The following is a 7,975-nucleotide window of genomic DNA, read 5'->3' as shown; positions in this document are numbered from 1 at the left end:
GAAATTATCGAAAATTAGTTACGGACAGTTTTGGACAACATGGTGTCCAAATAAACCGTATCCTAATGCATTATTGCCCACATAAATCTTTCAGATGAGTTTATAGACATTTTTTTCATTGGTTTTATGGCCCCATAAGCTAAAAATTATAGCAAAATTCTCCAATGGCCATCTAATCAAGTTTAGACGGTTAGGATTGGATGTTAATTTAAAATTTCTAATTGCCCTATTAACATATAACTGCTTCCTTTTAAGGAAACTAAAGAAACCAAAGAAAATGTGGAATCAGACGGATTCTTCAACATGTCGTCCCAGCGTCTAAACGTCCATATGTCATTTCAAAAAGTCTCAACAAATTCAACTCAATAACTGAGACCCGTTGTTCTAAATATTTGTAGAACCAATAGTACTTTAAAATCAACTCCAAAGTCCTTTGGTTGCTTGGGTAAAATTCGTATGAAGTTATTTAATTGCCTTATTCATGTAGTCATTTCAGAATTGTCATTGTAAGAATAGCTATAGTTGGCGTGTGTCCTCCCCTCGCCCTTACTACTGCACCGGCCGAATCACCGCCATTGTGACCGTAAATTAGAGCTGTTATTTTTCCGCGCAACGTATTCATCACTAGCAGCGATATAAGATAAACCATGCGTAGCAGGTCACACAGCAGCACAAATTTTTAAAAGCAGTGCAATATATTTGCCAAGGGGATGAAAATACGGTAGATAAGACTTAATTTTATCCTTTTAAATACAATTTTTATTCGACCTTCACGGACACCCCGAAGCAAATCCAATGACCCCTAAATGGATAGAACCAGGTTAAGAACCATAAGAAGTTTAAGCGATGTAAAAAAAAAAAGACACTAGAGCAGTTTCCCAAATTTACATTGTATTAAGATATTATGGGTAATAATACTTCGTATCTGATGTTTTTTTCCCATATTGCTAAACCGAAAATATTGTAATTACAGTAAGAACTTTACAGTGAGTTGAAAGTTTTCTGCAATATACTAAGTGATGGACTAAAAGCCGAGCAGTCTCATCCAATGATAAAAATATTTCTGATGCAAAGAACCCAATAAATATTGCAATAAATATTTACTATTCGATATTTCGTTTAGTCACGTTTCCTTTTGGTTGATCAACTCACATTGAGCAGAATCCTTTCAAAATTTGCGTTTTGCCAGTAAACTATAGCTTAACTGACAAAAACGTTTTATTAATTTCAAGTATTATTTTTAATATACTTTGATATACAACAGATTTTACTTGGTGTTATTAAGACTAATAATTTTTTAAAGGTTACTGTCTGATGAAAGTTGTCTGATACTATTTGGAAACCATTTAGTTAACAAGTATCCTTGCGTGATTTCTCCTGTGCATTACAATAATAAACCAGTACGTAGTTTATCGTTAACTCGAGACTACCTTTTTCGAACACGTCGTACGTTGCCAGTTGCTACTTCATTTTATGAGTATTTTTTAATTCTCACCTGCCAGTAGGTGTCCTCGGAGTTTTTCTATTCTGAAGCAACTTCATCAATTAGGAAAAAAGTAAAATTTACTTTCAAATAACAGTTTTCAAGCTAAGTTCATAAATATATCACGTTTATTATAAATCTCGCCCCTTTCTCACTACATTCTACTGAATTTTACGATTTGCAATTAAGATTTCTTTTTTATGAGTATAAATATCCTGTTGATATCGAGTGCAGAGTTAAGACTAACATGATTTGAAAGATTCATATTTCAATATAGTTATTAACATCACGACTATATACCTAATGGGAAAGTATGAATGCGAATTATTCTAAAATACTGACAAATTAACGGTAATAGTTCCAGATCTGGAAGAAAAAAAATTACTGGAACCCTGTTGAAGGGCAGAGCCGTGAGCTGCCGGAGCAACCGGTCTAACACCGACTTCATCTCTCAGAACAGGTAAAGGTTTTTTTTTCCAGTGAGACGTTGTTTGCCATTTTAATAACAAAAATTGAAGAATTTGTGTGTTATAATAGTATGGATTTCAGTTTTAACGTGGAGTGTGGGTATAATTATTCGAATGTCTTTGCATACGTGTGTGTAGGCCTATGATAAATGAGTTTATGGGTTCCAAAAGGTGCCTTGGGTGGCATGGGACCAGATAATTTTATACTCTTAGTATATTATGGTTTGAGAGTAGTGTCTACGTCCGATGTCAACTTATTCTGAAAAAAAAATCATATTACAGCTTAAAGGAAATTTTAGCAGGTTCTAAGCTGGTTACCACTGGAATCGAATAGGTTCAACAACTTTCATGTAACTTCCGTACCTTTTGTGAAATATTAAGTGGAAGTCAAGAAGGTATCAAGGAAAAACAGAAACCAAATCAAGATATAGTAATGTACATTTGTACTACGGGTTGAAATACCTGAAAACTGATTAGTAATTACGTTTAATTTTCTCATGAAATACAAGAATATTTTTTACCCTTAACTGTGGTGCAAACCACTCGTTTCTGCATTTCCCCAACCCTGTCCGTAAGATGATCTCAGTGTCATAGAAATTTAGCTCCACGAAAATGAGGATACCAAAATTTACTGAGGTCTCTTTGACTGTCCATCAGTGGGTAAAATATTTTAATAATTTGTAAGATTATATTAATGTTGGTGTTACATTGTACCTGTGGACTTGGAAATGAGTCCAAAATCCCAAAAAAGTATGTGCATTCAGGTAAGAAGGCACTATATGCAGATGAACAAGTTTTAAGAATATTATCCTAGGCTTTTGTCAGTAGTAATTTTATGCATTAAGGTTTTTTGTGTCTTCTTGCCGAATTTTATGTTTTTTTTTTTTTTTCGCTGGAGATGTTTGGTTTTATGTGTAACCACAATGGGGGACTGCAGTTTGAAAAGAGACCACCAAAGTCCTAGACCTTAATTTCAGGATAGGCAGGACGGTGGGTGTTGGGACAGGAGCAGTGACCATTTAGGTAGGACTTGGTTAAGTTAGGTTATACTGTAGGTTAGGTAAGGATACATTCTCATATTTTACTCAAGTTGTAGAACAACACATTAGGTTAGGTTGGGGGCAGTAGGGAAGTCGGCACTATATGTAGAAAAAGCTTTTATCTACATATACTGGGATTGACAGAATGCAGAATCATGATCCATTATCTGGGCTAATTGAATTGTGATGGGTTACCTTCAGCATTTTATTTCAACTTTGTTAATTCGTTTACTTTTACACTATAGCATTATAACATTACTATATACAACAGTTCTCATCATTATTGGCAAGTTTTGACTGGGTTTCTGTAAATTTCCTCCAAGATTCATTCTCAATGCATGTTACGAGATAGATATAAGAAATTTCACTGCCCAGGTAGAGATTAAGATATTCACATCCCCTGCCATCATAACGTTGTTTTATGGTCTGCTGAGGGCCAATGAGATGACTGCCAATAAACAGTGATGAGTTTGATATGGGTAGTGATTAGGCTAGGATGAGGTACCACATCCCGTTTCCTAGGTCCCTCCAGGAAATCTTGGAGCCTTCTTACGAGGGTTTGTTGGAGATCTTGCAAATAGTTCACAGTATTGTGACTTTGACATACAGTCAATACATTTTGAAATGAGGTAAATTACAGAACTTTCAGGTTCTACGGTTAAATATGACTCATTAAGCATTACACTGATTTGTAATGTTTGATGTGTTGGTAATTCTAAGCCGGCTGTCAAGCATGAGCTAGACTATGGCAATTGATGTTTTCCTATGTTATTTTACTTGCTTTACAAGAATTTAAAGTAATATTTTGTGGGCAAGCTGTAACTAACTGTAATTGACCTTTGAGGACTACACTACTGACAGGGTAGATCTAAGCCGGCATTCTGTGGCGAGCCCTCTACCCAACTCCATAGCTAATACGGCAAAATTGTAACCAGTAAACACCCCTGAAAATACCAACCTAGTGCACCGTAGGGGTGTTTACTGGTTACAATTTTGCCATATTAGCTATAGAGGGGGGTGGTGGGCTCGCCGCGGAATGCCGGCTTAGACCTACCCCGTGTTAGGTAATTCAAATCGTGTAGTCTTCAAAGGTCAATTACAGTTTAGTTACAGCCGGCCGACAAAATATTACTTTAAATTCTTGTAAAGCAAGTAAAATAACATAGAAAAACATCAATTTTTCGCGGACAGCCGGCTTAGAATTAATGATGTGTTTGATGCTTCTCTGTTGATACCATCATGGCAGTTCCTTCTCAGTTTCACTCATACCTCTCCAATTATCACTTTAGCAGTGTCAGCTCTATGTTTGGCACTCCATTTTGCTAATCATTTTATCAAGGATGCCATTCTTCTCGTCATAGTAACTGGATCATCAAACATTTTTTACCTAGCAGTATTAACTGCTGTTTTTAATATCCTTTCTTATATCTGTAGTAATATATCTAACCATTGTTGTCATTGGGATCTTGGCCTGTAGTTCCTGAGGTGATCAAGGCCTTTGTAATGTTTGTTGGCATTTAGTTAAACGTGAGTCAGAACTACTTAGGCAATTCACTACAAAACAAGGCTAGAAGACCAGGGTAAACAGGGTCATTAATCTTGATGTGGAAGGTGGAAGGTTGCTGGTCTCAGGGGAAACGATACTACAAGCATCAGGTAACTGAGCTACAAGGCAAAGCTCGTGCACAGTGATTGGCATATCTGTTATTGTGTGTGCTAACCATGAATATTTAAGTTAATTTGAACCGGTTTAACACGAATGAAAGTATTAGTTTCTAAACATATTATGAGAAGGTTAGTGTATTAAACGATTGAATGCTTGACTGTGATGGTGAGGGAGGGTCTATTCCAGCTCTAGTAAATGTATCTGAATTTGAGTCTGATCAGTAATGGACACTCTTCATGGTCAGGTGGATAATGGTATTTTTTCTGATAATCCAGATGCAGAGTCGATCCTGCCGGTGCTTAGGCTCTGTAGTCACAAGGATATCCAAACTGTATGAAGAAATCGAGACATTAAGAGGGCATTGTGGTTATTTCAGTGACAAGGTTATAACTGTTTAAGCCTGTATACTTGCATTGGCTGCAATACAAAAATACAATTAATTAGACTTTTCGTTTTCTTTGCTTTAAAAAAAACAACATTGTGATCAAAGTCCCATGAAAAACATGCCCAGATCCATCATGGTCAAACTGTGGACAGTATGACCCGCAGATGATCAGGTGTAGCTGGAGCGTCACATTGTTAAGTAGTATTAGAATCTGTTGACACAACTATTTCAGACAATTTTCAAATTATAAAACTCTGCTAGCAGTGAAGTTTTGCCCATTATTAATATATATTAATGGCTACGTGCCTTCAAGCAACCCAGAAAGTGTCTCGGTTGCTTTCAATCAAGACAGTAAATAAAATATATTTTTTGTGCAAGAACCTTTGAAGAACATTAGTGTGAAATTTGCCAAGAATGTGTCCGACAAATTGCCGTTGACAAAGTAATTTATTGAAAAAAAGTAATTTATTTAAAAAAAATGCTTGACAAGCAATTTACGAAAAACATTTTTTCCAAGAGTGCTCGCCCTTCCAAATGCGGTTGAATACAGCAGTGGTAAATGAGCAACGGTTCAAAGACAAAAAAATCGTTCCCGAATAGCATTAATTTTTAACTGGTCGGATGGACGCAGCTTATGTTAACAAATAGCAGCAGATGTCTTTTAGTCAGGATTAGTGGTTTCACTAATCCTAGACTAAATACATCTGCTGCCATTCGTTAACATAAGCTACATCATCTAGACTAAATACATCTGCTGCCATTCGTTAACATAAGCTACATCCATCCGACCAGTTAAAAATGAATGATATTCGGGAACGATTTTTTCAGTCTTTGAACCGATGCTAATTTACCGCTGCTGTATTCAACTGCATTTGGAAGGGCGGACACGCTTGGAAAAATGTTTTTCGTAAAATGCTTGTTAAGCATTTTTAATTAATTTCTTTACGCGGTCACCACTTTTAGAGCCTTATTAGTATTCGGTTTTTTCCAATATCTATTTTCGTAAACATTATTTTTACTTTAGTATTTATTCTCACCAATATAAGCCTTCCAGAGTTGTCATTTTTTTCGTGCATTGTTTTCTCTTGAGCTCTCTGTTATTAGCAATCTTTTGTCTTTAGCATGGTAAATTAAAATGTTTATAAACTTCAGGTGCTAGTCCAACGTAGTTTGGAGGAAAGTAAACAACTGTACTGTGCATTATAACATATTCCAGAAATATTCTTCTGTGTATGAATCAAATCACTTACGTGAAGAAATTAAAAATGTGTTGCATAGAGGTTTATAAAACTTTCAGATTAAAATGGTATAGTTTTTCTTTTCAGATGTGTATAACTGCCTGCATGTACAAAATCAACTGGCCAAAGGCGGCAGAGAAAGACTCATGTGGAAAGCACAATTTGCATTTGGCTCATGGGAGAAATTGTCAAATGACCAACCTGGATGAGACAGGATGAACTGAGGCAAGCTTTAATTAAACACTGCGGATGAATGGGTATGTAGCTGAAACGTCATATTTTGGGGGTAATTTTAGAATTTATCGACGAAAATATGTACTCAAATTAGAAAACTGTGCCAGCAGGGCAGCTTTACCCATTATTAATACTATATAATGGCCACGTACCTTCAAGTGACCTTAAATGTCTTCCAGTTGTTTCCAATCAAGATACTAAATGATGTTTTAGTTTTTTTGCGCAGGATCCTTGAAGAATGATATTGGTGTAAAATTCGCCAAGAATGTGTTTCACAAATTACGGTTTGACAAAATGTTTATTGAAAGTTCAACACCTAAACTAAGTACATCTGCTGCCGTGGTCTTGATCGATGATCAAAATTTAGCATAAGCTACCATCTTGATTAAAAATGAACGATGTTCGGGAACGATCTTTTCATTCTTTGAACCAATGCTAATTGCCAGTGCTATATTCTACTGCATTTGGAGGGGCAGGCACCTGAGGACAAATATTTTTCGTTAAATGCATCCGATAAACACTTATTCCACTTGAACCGTTACGCGGTAACCACTTCCAGTCTTGTTAGTCTACTCTTTTCTCCAAAATCTATTTCCTTGGAAAACTTTTTTGGACTTGAGTATTTTTCCACCTATATAAGCCTTTCAAAGTTTTAATTTTGTCTTGATCTGTGCTTTCATTTTAGCATTATTATTATCAATCTTTTGTTCAAGAGGACCAGGTTAAGTTTCCTGCATAATAATAGGAAAGTAAACAACTGCGCTGTGCGTTATAGCATGATATTCCCGAAACATTCTCTATTTGAATCAAATCACTTATAATATTTTGAATTTGGGGATTAGTGGCTTAGCGGTTTTATACAACTTAAAGTTGAAAATGACCCAACTTTCCATTTCAGATGTGCATAACTGCCTGCACTTGGAAAATCCAGGGGCCAAAGGTGACAGGGGAAAGACTTTCAAGTGGAAACCCCAATTTTTATTTGACTGATTGGAGGAAATTTTAAACTACAGGAACTTAGATGATAGAGGATGGACTGAAGCAAGCTTACATCAAACACTGCAAGTAGAACAAAGGCTATGTGGTTCAAGAGATGACCCCCTTTAATTCCAATCTTTCCTTAGAAAGGTTTTGATATCTTATCCTAGGTAAAAAAACAAAAAAAAAAAAATTATGCCGAAAACGATGGTTGAGGGCTTGAAGGCCTAAACCATTGCGTTTTATCAGATTTCTGCAATTTGTGCAATTTTTATGCATTTTTTGCGATTTTCCGTTTCTATTTTCCATTTATGCCATAATCATTATGTTGATACTAAAATCATTTTAAATGAAAAAAGTGTGAGAAATTAAAATATTTCATTTAAAAAGTTATAAGGTGAATATTTTGCAAGCAATAGGTATTTCCTATGTGTCAGATAACTAAAAATGATATAAATATTAGTACTTTTTTCACTCAAAAGTG

The 7,975-nt window shown here is 35.5% G+C and overlaps 1 long non-coding RNA gene across 1 annotated transcript; it reads left to right on the top strand.

Moving 5' to 3' along the window:
- The first annotated feature begins 1,739 nt into the window (after positions 1-1,739).
- On the top strand, positions 1,740-7,662 carry LOC136851734 (uncharacterized). The gene is made up of 3 exons (XR_010856951.1): positions 1,740-1,943; positions 6,367-6,536; positions 7,412-7,662. It is a non-coding gene; the product is annotated as an uncharacterized lncRNA (long non-coding RNA).
- Positions 7,663-7,975: the final 313 nt, after the last annotated feature.

This window comes from Macrobrachium rosenbergii, chromosome 24, assembly GCF_040412425.1.
Source record: "Macrobrachium rosenbergii isolate ZJJX-2024 chromosome 24, ASM4041242v1, whole genome shotgun sequence".
Taxonomy (NCBI): domain Eukaryota; kingdom Metazoa; phylum Arthropoda; class Malacostraca; order Decapoda; family Palaemonidae; genus Macrobrachium; species Macrobrachium rosenbergii.
The sequence above is the reverse complement of the archived record's forward strand: the minus strand, read 5'-3'. Positions and strand labels throughout refer to the sequence as shown.